Below are 14,063 nucleotides of genomic sequence, written 5' to 3' on the forward strand. Positions count from 1 at the left end.
TTACCCAGGCGTCAGTATACTTCCCATTATTCTAAGAAATTATCGTTATTATAAGAAATCAACGTATTTCAGTGAAATAGGTGTGGCTTACTTCCTTCATCACAACTATAATTATTCGTCAGTTAAAATTGCCTTATACTTGAGTGCTAGACTTACAATAAAGTGATGGATTCATTATATCCGAACGCTGCAACTTGCTAAGTCACGTGGTGGGTTCATTTGCATAACGAGACCACTTCAGCTTTATCATTAATGTTTCATAATGATCTCCAAAAACGCACTCAAAAGATAAGCAAAGCATAGTACAAATATTCACGACATAGTCATATAATTGTATGCTTCCATACCTGTTTATCTGAATTCTGAGTAGGTGTTTTTTTTGGACAAATGTGAACTTTCTTGATACATTGTCATTAGTGTATTATTTACGTTGCATGGTACACATATTAACCGAACTCCTAATATTGTATTTGGGTATAAACCATCGTCGTCATGCATCAAACATAGTTAATTCTATACAGGACAATACAGTGCTGCATTAGATAATTCGTTCAGGAACTCGACAAGTTACGCCTGACCAAAGACGTAGTTTAATATCCACTTGACACCTTCATGTAATCTCTTTCTAAAGCCCAACACACTTATCACGTGAAGTATATAGACCCCGGACTTTTAAGTTTTATCCAGGGTTTGTAAGTGAGATTCGAATTCTTAGTTTACATATGAATTTCTTTTCATTGGCAGTCATAGATATGATGAAAATATAACAAGATGTCAATTACGTGCCCAGATTGTTACTAATATATCATATCTGAACTTGGATATAATAACGCTTGTATAGTGTATGCATAGGATATTTGAATTAAAATGTTATAAAATACCTGTCTTTGGGAAAGGGGAAGTTTAGAGTAATCAGTATAAAATACAATTAGTATTCTGTCATCCAAACGAACACTCAATATTTATGTAGTGGCCTTAGTGTATGAATACACGACGTGATAAAGTAATGTACATTGTACATGTGATGTAGTACATTTCCACCCGACCCCATGTAATGCTAATTATAATTTGAAAAGGTTAATTTTATGCGAAAGAATGGCGCCAACCATTGACTAATTCTTCGACATATTTACATATGAGAAGAAGCTTAATTAGTTTCACGCCCATTTGGATTAGTCCTCCACCTATTCTGTCTTGATACTGTCTTTCATGTCGTTTTTTTGACATTATACGGCACAGAAAACTGTGACAAAGCATAGGCCACGGGACAAACTTTTGTAAAAAAAAATTCCCGTATTAGTGTATCTTTTGAATGACCGTCAGCAGTTCAGATAGCGATAAGAATTAAAAATGTACAGAGATAAGAGAGAGAGGAGGGGAAGGGGACAGAGAGGGAAAGACAGAGACTGACAGAGACAGAGAGACAGACAGACAGAGAGACAGAGAGAGATACAGAGACCATGGATGTATTAGTGAGAGACAGAGGGAGGCAGAAACAGACACGAAGAGACAGAGACACACAGACAAGACTAGACAAACAAACAAACAAACAAACAAACAAACAAACAAACAAACAAACAAACAAGCAAACGAACAATAAAAAACACTGAAACACAGACGAATAGGGAGACAGCACTAACACTTCAGAACGTTCAGCAATCTGATAATAATGCTAACAACATCACACTATAGTATAGTATCATAAGATCTCATAGCGACATGTCATTAACATTTGTGTGAGAAAACTGGATTAAAGAATCAAGTTGGTCCAGAGCAAAAGAAATATCCTATCCATGGAGGTATAAAAATATATTTTTATACCTCCATGTCCTATCTAACCACCAACCTATGAGATAACACTTATGCAAGCTAGGGTTGATCTATGGGCCTTTAAAAAGTTCGTTGACTCGTTTTGACAATAAGTTATCCTCAGTATACGCATAGATATCCAATGTTACACGACTGTGACTTAAAAACCCCCAAAACAAACTGCGATAAACAGAGAAATAAGCGCTGGCGAGGATGACCTCGCTTGATTTTACTTTTGGCATAAATGTGAATTCGTTTATTTGTGTTGGATGTGCCTAAAAGAAAAGACTGCCCCGAGCTAGGTCACGTACGCCATCAAGAGATGAAAGGAAAGACCACAGGAAATAAAAGACCGTACATAGAAACAATGAATACCTTTTCAAGAGAGTTGTAAAAACATTAAAAATTTCAAATTATATAACACAAAATAAACCAAAACAAACGCTGTTGTTTCTATTTATTTCCTTTGACCACTTATCAAGGTTAAGTAAGTTTTGATTACGTAGGGATCTGATCTTACCGAATGTAAAAAAAAAAGTCAGCTGATTCTTTTATTGTCTCCATTTATTTACGAGGAGCGAATACTGCTACTTCCCAGAAGTGGCAGTACAGTTGTATTTATTGGATGTAGAGAGTTTTAATTAACTACCCTGTCTTGGCAAAGACAATAAAGAGGGTCTAAGCAACTAGATCGACCAGTGATCCTTGTGAATGCAAGCATTTGAAGACATTGAACCGACTTTGTTCGATTTTATTGCATCGATTCACTCGGATTAAATTAGACAAACAGGTCAGTATTGATGTGTTTCAATGCTGTCATTAGTTAAATAAACCAGGCACCGGTCGTAACGAACGTTGAAACAGTTGAATAAACTGTACAGAGTTGTGGTGTGGAATGCTTGTGTCACAATATATCTATTGTGTTAGTAGTAATCAAGTGTTTTTTCAATGTTCTTTACAGTATAAGCCTATTTTTGCCTTTTCCTCAGAGCAACATCAATGTCTGATCATATTCTACATGAGTTTGTATGAATGTTTTTTGCTCATTTACCTATGTGCACACTATGTGATCATCATCATCATCATCATCATCATCATCATCATCATCATCATCATCATCATCATCATCATCATCATCATCATCATCACCACCACCACCACCACCACCACCACCACTGCCGCCGCCGCCGCCACCACCACCACCACCACCACCACCACCACCACCACCACCACCACCATCACCACCACCACCACCATCATCATCATCATCATCATCAACAACTTCTTCTTTTAAGGAACGTTTATTCATGTCAAACCCTGTTACAATTAAAACTAAAGAAATACATATATTATACAATTGAATTCAACTATCTTTCCCAATTTGAAAGAGCATTAAATTAAAATTAATTTCAATTAAACTTCTCCCGTATTCAGACTTGGTAACTCTCACAAAAAAATTATATGATATAAGAGTGAACAGAGATAATGTTCATTTCATCTCTTCCACTCAGCAGCATAGCTGAGGGAACAATGGTAACTAAGGTTGAAATATACATGTTGAAATATACATGTTGAGCAGATTACGTCTTAATCACTCTAAGGTCGAGTTTTATACGATAAGGTTTTTGAAGATAGTTCGGAATTTCTTATCTTTTAAAAAAAATATCTATTCAACGACCTCAACATGCCAATCACCCCTCCACAATTTCCATATTTTCCCCCAAATTAATAAAATGCATACACCTGTTCTCTTATGTCATGTGTTGAACCCAGACCGTGTGACGCTTTGTAAGGTATTAACTTGTTGACTCAATTATCAGGATTCAGGTTGATACAATATCCGTGCTTGGGGCAGCAAACATAGAAGTATTTGGAGTCAGCAAGAAAACCAGTCTGGCGCCGTACTGAGTCTCAGCTCTCCTTGGTCGATCTCTGACGGAGCCGAATATCTCAATGGTCTTGGCAAGGATCAGAGATTGTAGATAATTGACATTATCGAACAAAAGTTAGCAAATTGCTTTTAATTGTTGAAAAGGGACTATTTTATAAAAAGGGCATGTAACAATAGGTACCCGTCTTAAAAATCGATGTCGCGGGTTGTTATTTTGGAGCCTTTGGGCAATTCTTAATTAATTTGATAAGTTATACACAAGTTTTCTTCTTCTATTTATTGCTTTTAGAATATCTAGGATTTAAACTTAATATGCACAGTGTATATTTTTAGAATTAGATTAAATAAACCTTATGTGTTTCAGTCTTCACGCGGGTAAACGTCCGTATAGTTTAAAATATAAATACACGTCTTATATTCTAAGACGTATTGCAATGAAATACTCGCACGATGCAGGGTTGGTTGCAACTAGGCAGTCGGGCGTTATTAATGTCAAAATGGCAAAACAACAATTTTCAAATCAGTTAAGGTCGATGGCCCTAAGCCCTTTCCCATAATCAGGATGAGATCAGGTGAGTCAAAACAGTCCAGCTGGTGGGGCTCATTTCACATAATAATGTACTGTTACGTACGTATATGTTTCAAACTAAACAAGTTCTAATTACGTTTCCAATACTAATTTTATATGGTCTGGTGATGAAATGTACAGTACTATGATTGGGTGGGGTGGCTTAGTTAAAAAAACCCAACACATATGTAGCGTCACTATTACATTGCATTCTGAAAGTGTTACATTTTAATATATTTTGATTAGTATAGTATAGTCTTTCTTTATTCCAATAACGGAACATACCTCCGTTTATCCCCGGAGGAGGGTTACATAAATACATAAGAGTGAATAATTTATTGTAGCTATATCATATGACACATTCAAGAAAACTTTAAGTGATATTAAGTTATATAATATCTAACGAGAATTCGTTAATAAAGTTACGAATCGGATCTCGATTTGTTTTCAAACACAGCCAGAAAATAACAGTGATTAAAATAATTAATATTAAAAAAGTTCCCAAACAAAAAAGATAATAACACCAGTGTAAATTAATTTAGTTGATGGTTCAAAATGTTCTCCCTGGACGTCAGATGTCCAGTTTCATACAACTCAGATTCGATCGCGATGCAAACAAGGCTAACCGTGCTAACAGATACAATCCGACCCACCTCCAAATCACTTGTATCGCATGATGGGAAGTGAGAGTGGCATGGAGATTGCCTTCCGGTTTTGATTTTAGATTGCAAGGTGTGCTTGGGTTTCTCGAACTGTAACGTTATACGAGTGGAATTCGGCAAGTTGTCAATTATATGTTAATATAAGCATGACAAATGCCAATCAAACATCACGGCACCAATGCAATCAACGAAGTGGTCACGTGGAACCTTCTCACAACTGTAAGTCACCACTATATGTTTCCGCGAAATAGTGCTTTGATGTCTTTCGTGATACTTTGTTATTTTTTCACTAATTTGAAAGTAAAACCTTAAATGTGACAAACAATTGTCTTTAATATGACTCTCTTCCTCACGAATCTATAAAATAGCAGTTTTAGTTCACACTTGTCGCGGATGAATATGGGAGCGTGGATTCGGTAATGGACTATTATTGTAAAGTAGTGTGAATGCAAAGAAAACACTGACCGTGTAGATTTGAATGTGTGTTTGCGGACGAATTGGACAAAATCTGGACTTCATGACGTGAAATCTTCGTATTTTGGGCACAAATCGAGTACATGAAAACGCCCTGGAGTTACCAAGAAGAGGGGATGTAAACACTGAAAGGAGATCTGAGTGAACTGACTGTGAGATCGGCCAATGTTGTGAACATTGTAATTTGTAAGCAATAACTGACCTGAGCGTACGCGTAGTGTGTAGAGAGAGATACAAGAAGTGTGTGTCCACCAAGCCGAGCGGAGCTTGGCAGAGTGCCCTGACTGATCAAATCATTACACGTTTTTCATTGACCGATTCGACGATCCTCGGTGTCAAGTGAGTATGCCTATCGCAAACCATTTGAATTTCGAAAACACGGTTAAATAAGTATTTACGTTACGGTTTTATGATTCATACACCGACACTCACTGTCATGTTCAACACGGCGTTCATTTTGTATGTCGGCTATGTATTATGCATGCAATAGTTTGATCACGTCGAGATCGTCGATACACCGGCGCGGTACCTTTTATGTTCCTCGGTTCTGTAGAAAATAATGTTGCTCGGAGCATTTTCAACAAAAATACGTACATTCTCTTACTAGTGTATGACATCAAGTATGTAGAAGTCATTTTTTGTAAGGAGCAATCAAATTTTGGTCGAAATGTGAATATTTTGTCGGACCGCGTCCGTCACTGTTTACATTTCAACAGCAAACTCCTACAGTGTATAATGTTGAATGATGTGTGAAATACCCTTTCTGTACACGGCAGCGATAATTGTTCAAAAATCCGAGAGAAAAGGTAGTGAATATATACATACATGTCTGATATTACCATACATTTCAGCGTAAAAATATATTTTTGTTTGTTTTAATGCGACTGGAAAAGACAACGACCTTAAACTAATATTGCTGCCGATGACGTTACGAGTTTTATTCGATTCGTACGTATCATTCATCGTGACATGTGTTTGTTGAGTTACAGTTAATTCTTTACTTAAAACAGGTGTATCATCTGGCCCCGATAGCAATAAATTCTCTCCCTCCAACTTTACGGTATAGGTGATATGTGCGTTGTCACACGCCCAATGAAATCCCTAGTATCATAATGTAACTATTATAAATGGCGAATCCGAAAGTTGCCTACAATTTACAAACCTACATTGTTTTAAATTTCTGACATGTACTGCTACATTTTTGCCCATTCTGACATGTACACATCACGTGATGAGCAGGAACTGGATGACGTTCCAACAAGCACAATATATATTCTTCCATTCCACCAACGGTGCCAGTTTTTGTCTCATCGGCCTTGCATGTGAGTGTCATGTCACCTGTCACGTAGACTGCAAGGTGCGTGAACACAGAACCGTCACTTTGTACAGAAGTTTGCTACAATGTTACTACTACAAAACGTAGTGCATCTATCTACATCCAGGGGTCAGTATTTATGTTATGCTTGTGTGGAGAGACCCCTGAGTTTTATTGGGCATTCTTTCGTCCCTGCAGACTTGGCATGTGTCCACTTCATTTTCAATATTTTGGTAATCATATTGTTAATGTAATTTCTGATAATACATTTTCTGCAAACTACAGGGAACTATGACTCACAGTGCCATAAAATATCAAATAATTTGTAAGATTAAAAAAAAAGGATAAATTTCCTGTAAATTTTGAATAGTTTCTACAGACCACAAATGCAAAATACTACAGGGAGAGGGAAATGTTTGAAATGGGGAGGAAAACAACAGTTTTTCTCATAAAATGAGGTGACAAAATAAGATAAAGGTTTACCAGAGATTGTCTATAATTTTACTGAATAGTATTTCCTGTATGATATTCAACTGTCATTCTTGATTTTGGAAAGGTATGTGTATTTAAAAAAGACATTATATTATTAAAAGTGACCCCAGCGATTGCTATCCCCACCCTTCCTAATGTAAGATTGGAATTAATATATTTTCAAAATATGAATTTGGACAGATAGTAGTGCAGCTGAGCTATGATATTTCTAACATTAAATTTACTTGAAATTATTGTTGATGAAATTGCACACCTATACTTATAACTGTATACCTTCTTCAGATAATTCCCTTAACAGAATTTTCCCAATATTGACACTTCCAAGATTAGAACAATATTTGTGTAAAATTTACATCCTTTGTTTAAAGGATGATAATTTAGTGAAGAAGTAGATGATTCCTACAAAGGAAAAAACCCCTCGAAATTCTCCACATGTTGATTGTCTTAAGTCATAATAGGAAAGACAGTAATGTATCTATCTGTACATGTAATAACAGAATTAATGGAGATGGCATTGATAAAGCTGAGCTAAAGATAGATATGGCAGACTGATCCAGCACAGGTGTTGATTTCACCACCATGCAACAAATGACAAATATACATAACAATAGTAATGTTAAAGTACTGAGAAGAAAAAAGGCAGATACTAGACGATGGGATTAGCTAGCACAAACTTTCTGAGATGGCACTTAAAAAATTCCATCGAGTATATTTCTGTCTAAGAGTTTTAACTATAGAGGTATTTTGTTTTTTGTAGTTTGATTGCAGTAGCAAAGGTTCTTTCTTGTTGTAGGTGTTTACAGAGCAATTTCCTTGGCCTGCCATAGGTTGTTTGAAAGAATCACAGGTGATTCATTCGTTGTTTATTTTGTTGCCCTATTGTTACCTTCAGTGGTCATTCCATTTTAAGGAGTGCAACATCTTGTATAACAGGACTGACTTTAGGAAGTAGACTTCAATTAAAGTAAATCTATATTAGTTATGTCTTTAATGAGCCTGTTATATCAGAAGAATGATGATTTGGTGTGTATTAAAACGAGCGTGACTAAGATGGTGTGTCGGCAAAGAACCAAATGCTGCCAGCAGAAAGGAAAGCCTTTGTTTGCTATTGTTCTTATGGAATGTGTAGTATGCCTTGTTGCAGTGACTTGTTTTTTCCTCTTTAGTTCAGTTCAGTTATAGTCGTCTAGTGTAGTCCGAGTTGTTATATAGTTCAACATTTGTTGCATCGACTTCCACAGTAAGAGAGGTGTGCTGTGCTGAACAATGGTAATGATAGTATAACTGCAAGTTAGCAAACCAATAAGCACAATGTTGTTCATGTTATTGGTCACCATAAAACTAATGTGTGATAGATTTCTTCTATGTGATTGGCTGCACTTTTCTATCACCTATGTTTTGACCTTGTCTCAAGTGTTTGTTCCTCTGTTTCCTTGATGTCCCAAATTCAGATTAATTTATTTGTTCAATTGTCATTAACATTTTAGTGAGATATACCCAGTGTAGACCAAACTTTCCTACGTGTGTGCAAAGTGCTCCTTTTTTCTCTCGAAAGAATCCAGTATTACTATCACAGGCATGATGCCCTCAAGTCAGGATGAGTTGATTATATGGGAGAACAGTAGAGATAGGGTTATTAATTAATTTTCTAAGCCCTACCTTTTCCAGAATGGTGTCATGTACACTGAATGTGACTCAACACCTGTGTAAATTTACTCTCCTTGTGTCAAACAGTATTTAGTGATCAGGTATTGTTCGATTATTTTTCTGAACAGTCTACTAGACAACCATGTTCTCACGGTGAACAGGATAAAGAAAAATACAAAGCTGTTCAAAGAGAAGTATTAAAAAAAGGCCAAGTACATTGTACATGTACCTGAACACTCAAAATGAATATAGCGTGACTAGATAATAAAAGAATCCTGTGGGACGGAGGAGTGGGGGGGGGGGGATAGCGAGATTTATCCAGAAACATCGTAATGAGATGAGATAATGGTGACGACAAGAAAAGGTATTGTTTTATACTTATTGGCAGTCAATTGAACACTTCATTCCACAAAAAAAAGGTATGAATAAGTCAAACAACATCAAAGGCTAACATGCAACAGTTCTGTTATGCAATTTTACATAATCCATCATACTTGTAGTGTTGTGTTACAGGAGCTATTTCATACAATATTTGAGACAAACCATGCTAAGAAATTGCAAAATTCCACAGTCTGTCCTTGCCTAGAATTTGATTATTTTGACTTTCCTAGACCACCGGTGAAAGAGAATTTAGACTGGACCAAGAAAAAGTCAGGCATAAATTAAATAAATAGGACAAAAGAGACAAAACAAACAATATGTTACTGCTGTGGTTTTACCTTGAGGCATGGTTAAAACATGTAAAGTTGATTAGGAAAGCACTGGTGACTATTTTGTCAGTGTAGGAACGATACTTTTTAGATACAAACCCCACTTACGTACATGTACATGGTACAGAAGATAACCTGGCAATGGAAGAAGCACAAAATTCAAAATGTGCCAAAGAAATTTGAGATTGATTTATAAGGGAAGGTTAATGATGTGGAAAGATGCTTAGATACTTGCCAAATTGATTATGTAGATTTATTTTGATGTCTTGGAGCTTCATGTTTCTCCTTGAACTTAGTCCAAAAGTTTTTATGATGAAATAGTTGTTATTCAGCCAGACGTAAGCCCTGTGGCATAAGATTTCAGTATGTGTTTGATATCATGATGTGTTATGTATGTGTAGTTAAATGTTTATTGGTCCCTTTGATTGCCTTGAACTTTATCAGTTGGTTTCTGCATTTTTTGATGAGTGTTTAAACTTTACAGCCTGATAGAAAAGTATACTGTTTCTGGTCGCTTGCTGTGATAAAAAGAGTTCATCAAAACATGCTGTGTTGTTAGGTGTTTGTTGTCAAGTCATTGAGGTTTGGTCGCAGAGCATGTGTACCAGGGTGCGTTCACTTGAAATTAAAGATGAAAAAATTGACGTATTAGAAGCTATTTATAGTTCAGGGAAAGTCATAATCTTTGGTCATAGACATTTGAGGGGGTGTAGATCGTATGACTTGTCACAGCAAGCATTCCTTTAAAATTTACCTGCACCTTATTCTATTGTTAATATTTAAATGACTTGAAATCTGGACTGATGTCTACTCTTGACATCAAAGGTAATATACATGTAGGTGAGTGTGTCCAGTAGATCATGTTACATACAAACTTCAGGTTTTGACAGACTTTCTGAACTGGTCAAGGTGACCAGAGTGACTAACAGACTTCCGTTTGTTCTGTATATAATCTCATCTTTACCTTGTTATCTGATGTCTTCAGACACCCCCACAAGTGTCTACAGACATTACCATAGAAGGTAATGGGGATGGACTTGGAAGTTGGAAGTTACCCCACAACATGTCATGTGGGCAATAATATAGCAAGGCAAGCATCATGTGAATATGAAATCATATCATCAATCCTAGACTAATACACCCAGTTGTGTTGTTAGGGTGTGTTGTGAAGTTGTTTAAATGTTTGTTATGGTCACATTATGAGGGTATTGTAAACCCATGTTTTGTTTCCTAAACTCGCCTTTCACAGGGTTACTACGATAGCTGTACTTCATGTAATTCTGTGATCAATATTTCAGATATAGTCATACATACATGTACATATTTAATATGGTAACAAATCAATTTCTACTAAGTCAAGATAATTTGGGAAGTGAATCCTAAATTTTCTCACATGGGTATACTACAATGGGGCTGTCATTTGTAACCCAGAGGCCATGAACATTCATTCTCGAATGTACAGTCTTCTGTAGATTTTATTGTGATGACCCTTTCACGTTCATCTGTTCCACACACACACACACGCACACACACACACACACACACACATGCACACACACACTGTGAGAGTGCATTATAAGGATATGCAAAATATGGAAAAGTTGGAATACAGGAAAACTTTATTAAACGGTCAATGTAAGTTGACCTCAGATGTTTGTTTTCATGATAGTAAACACATTATCTGTATTCAATATAATATGGCATGCGACTACATAACAAGCATGTAGTGTTTAGTTGTGTGTATTGTTGGGTTGAAACTATACATCTTTTTCGGGTAGCTTTAAGTAGAAAGTGTTTCGTTTAGCAATCGTGTAGACACATATATTAAGCTGAAGTGTAAGAAACAGTTCTTTTCACTGGATTTAATTTATTATGGTTTGTTCGTATGCCTTTTCATAAAGCATGACATTTGTCTGTTGAAGCAGGACTTTGGTTGAAGCAAGTGTCACATGAAGTTTTCACCATATATTGCAATTCCTTCCACTTCTTGCCCTCACTGGTGGACCGAGAAGAAAACAGATGTAGCTGATAACAACCCTGGAATAAACAACTTTCAGGTGTTCAAGATGAGCAAGATGGGACTGAGAAAGGTTAACTTGTTAAAGGCTAATTAGACAATGGAAAGTTGTGAGCGGTATTGTTGTGCAAGCAGTCTTATGTGTGGAGAGGTGGTTGAAGGAAGTACTGGCAGATGACTACTTGTTGTGAGAACAGTAGTCATTATATATCTTTATTTTCAATTCCACTTTGAAATATTGACTTGCGGTTCGCAAATTACAGGTTGTTGGAGAGTCAAGATCCATCAATAAAGTGTACTTTTGGCAGAGATAGACAAATACTTATAAAAGATGAAAAGTATGCTTTTCTTCATTGTCCGAGTTACCCTGGAAGGCATTCGAGTGGGGGGAACTGTGAATTGAGAAAAAACTCAAAACGCTCCAATGGTTGATCGAACATGGATAAAAGTAACCTAAGCATCATTGTTGTAAGGATATGTAGTGTTGGTCTAAATGTATGCTTCAGCTGCGTTCTGTAGTGTATAGTCCTCTGTGAGTGTACTGGATGAATTTTTTAAGCCTTCTGAAGAGGTGATTGGGTTCTTTATGTGTGGAAATCTCCCAATTTGTAAACAAATAGAAGTTCCCGTAGTGATGACCTGGACCTGCGAGAGAAGCAAAGGTATGTCATCTCGTACTTGTTTATTGGACTCTGGTTGTCTACTCAAAGTAGCATTCGCTTTCCTAAAGAGTTGCCCAAGTTTATTCAATGCTTCTGTTGGAGTTTTTGTCTGACTTATAGTTTGGAATTGGGGTCCTTACACATTAACGGAATGCCGTACATTAAGAAATGCAATCGGTGAAACAACTGAATCTGTTTTGTATGTTACGCACTACTATGCCGCAATACTGTAGTAATGCTACCCTGCTGAGGCCCCATTGTAAGGTGGCTGGATTGTTCTTAAAGGAATGAACACAAGAAAATTGTGTGAGTGTTGTCAGGGAGAAATTCTAAGGGGAGACTGTGAGCTTTTGTGTCAAGGAATGGCTGTGATTTAGACAAAATAATGCATGGCATGTAGCCTGTAATTTTCACTAAATGCACAGTACATAACAGCTTAATCAGGTAAGCACCTAACCACAGCCACTTAAGAGTTTGAAAGTTGAGACATTTTGGAAATCAAAGTTGCCAACTGTAAGGATACCACATTTGCAGTTCTATACTTGCACTGGACAGGATGGGCAATCTTGATAGTACATTGCAAATAGGTTTCAATCTATCTAGTAAACATGCAATAAAGTTATATAGGGAACACTTCAAAAATAAAGAAACCATTTGTTGTATCCAAAGCCAAAATCCACAGACAACAAAGTATTCATGTGAAAACTTATATATGCAAACTTCCTGAAGATTAACACTTTCCTGCTCTTGAAGTGCCCTGTAGTGACAAGTGGAGAGGAGTGGGTTTTGTCCCAGAATTTCAACTTCAAGAAAATGAAATATATCAATAATCACATATCAAGGCATTAGCTTTTACTGATTGGTTAGGACCTGTGGAAATTTCTCGCACAAAAGGTTGAAGGGTGTGTCCTTTCGCACAAGTTTAACCCAAAGGATAAAATAGTTTTACGACTCGGCATTGAGAGCCCCCTTTTTTGGCAACAACTTTCTTGACTACTATGACTGATAAATCATTGAGGTGTAATAATATAAATTCTCATAAAAAAGTAGCATGGGTAAGAGTCCAAAATGGTTGGTAAAGTGAGTTGGAAGTAGGAATAAATCATACTAAACAGGTAGGAAACAGTCAACATGGCTTCCTGCCCTCAGGCTCATCAGTTTATCCGTAGGCTGTGAAGCATGACAGGTAACTAGTTACACTGATTGAAAACTCTCTTTTTGTGTGAAAAAGATGTCAGGTTGGAAGATTGATAGCTGGGGCTTCATGATGGCTAGTATAAATTTGCCATGGTCCGACACAAAGGTATCTGAACCAAAGTGTTGTAAAAAACTGCCAAAGCTAGCATTAAACTAACAAAACTAACAGAAGAAAAGACTACTCTAAAGAGGGTGTAGATAAGTCATTAAAACATTGAATAGTTTGTATATTGGCATCTGTAAATAAACAGTGACTGGAATTTAGACATTTTGTCAATCAACAGTTACACTCAACAAAAGTATATTGGAAACTCCAGAATGTCCAGATATGTTCCTGTCATAACTCACAATTAGCCTGGTGAAATAATGCTGTAGCACAGCCTGTTTGTATCATGTATGGTCAGGGTTTGAAAACAAGGTCATAGCTTTTGAGTATAACAGTTTGAATAGATGGTAATAATTTATGATGCAGACCAGTGCACCGTAACGGTCCTACTACTTTGCAACATGTCTCATACAGGTGTTCTTTTGATAGAGCAGTAGCTCAGCACAGGTTAACCCTATGGCAGTGGTTGTGCATACAGGTGTAGGCCAGATCATGACAATGTATAAAATGATC

At 36.6% G+C, this 14,063-nt stretch overlaps 1 protein-coding gene across 1 annotated transcript in view; it reads left to right on the plus strand.

The window, feature by feature from the left end:
- Positions 1 to 5,403: 5,403 nt before the first annotated feature.
- LOC144436528 (receptor-type tyrosine-protein phosphatase delta-like) overlaps positions 5,404 to 14,063 on the plus strand; it is a 73,303-nt gene continuing 64,643 nt past the window's right edge. The window contains exon 1 of the mRNA XM_078125338.1: positions 5,404 to 5,743. The gene's annotated coding sequence lies outside the window, so the exon portion shown is untranslated. The remainder of the gene's footprint in view (positions 5,744 to 14,063) is intronic.

The sequence above is a fragment of the Glandiceps talaboti genome, chromosome 6, assembly GCF_964340395.1.
Source record: "Glandiceps talaboti chromosome 6, keGlaTala1.1, whole genome shotgun sequence".
Lineage (NCBI taxonomy): Eukaryota > Metazoa > Hemichordata > Enteropneusta > Spengelidae > Glandiceps > Glandiceps talaboti.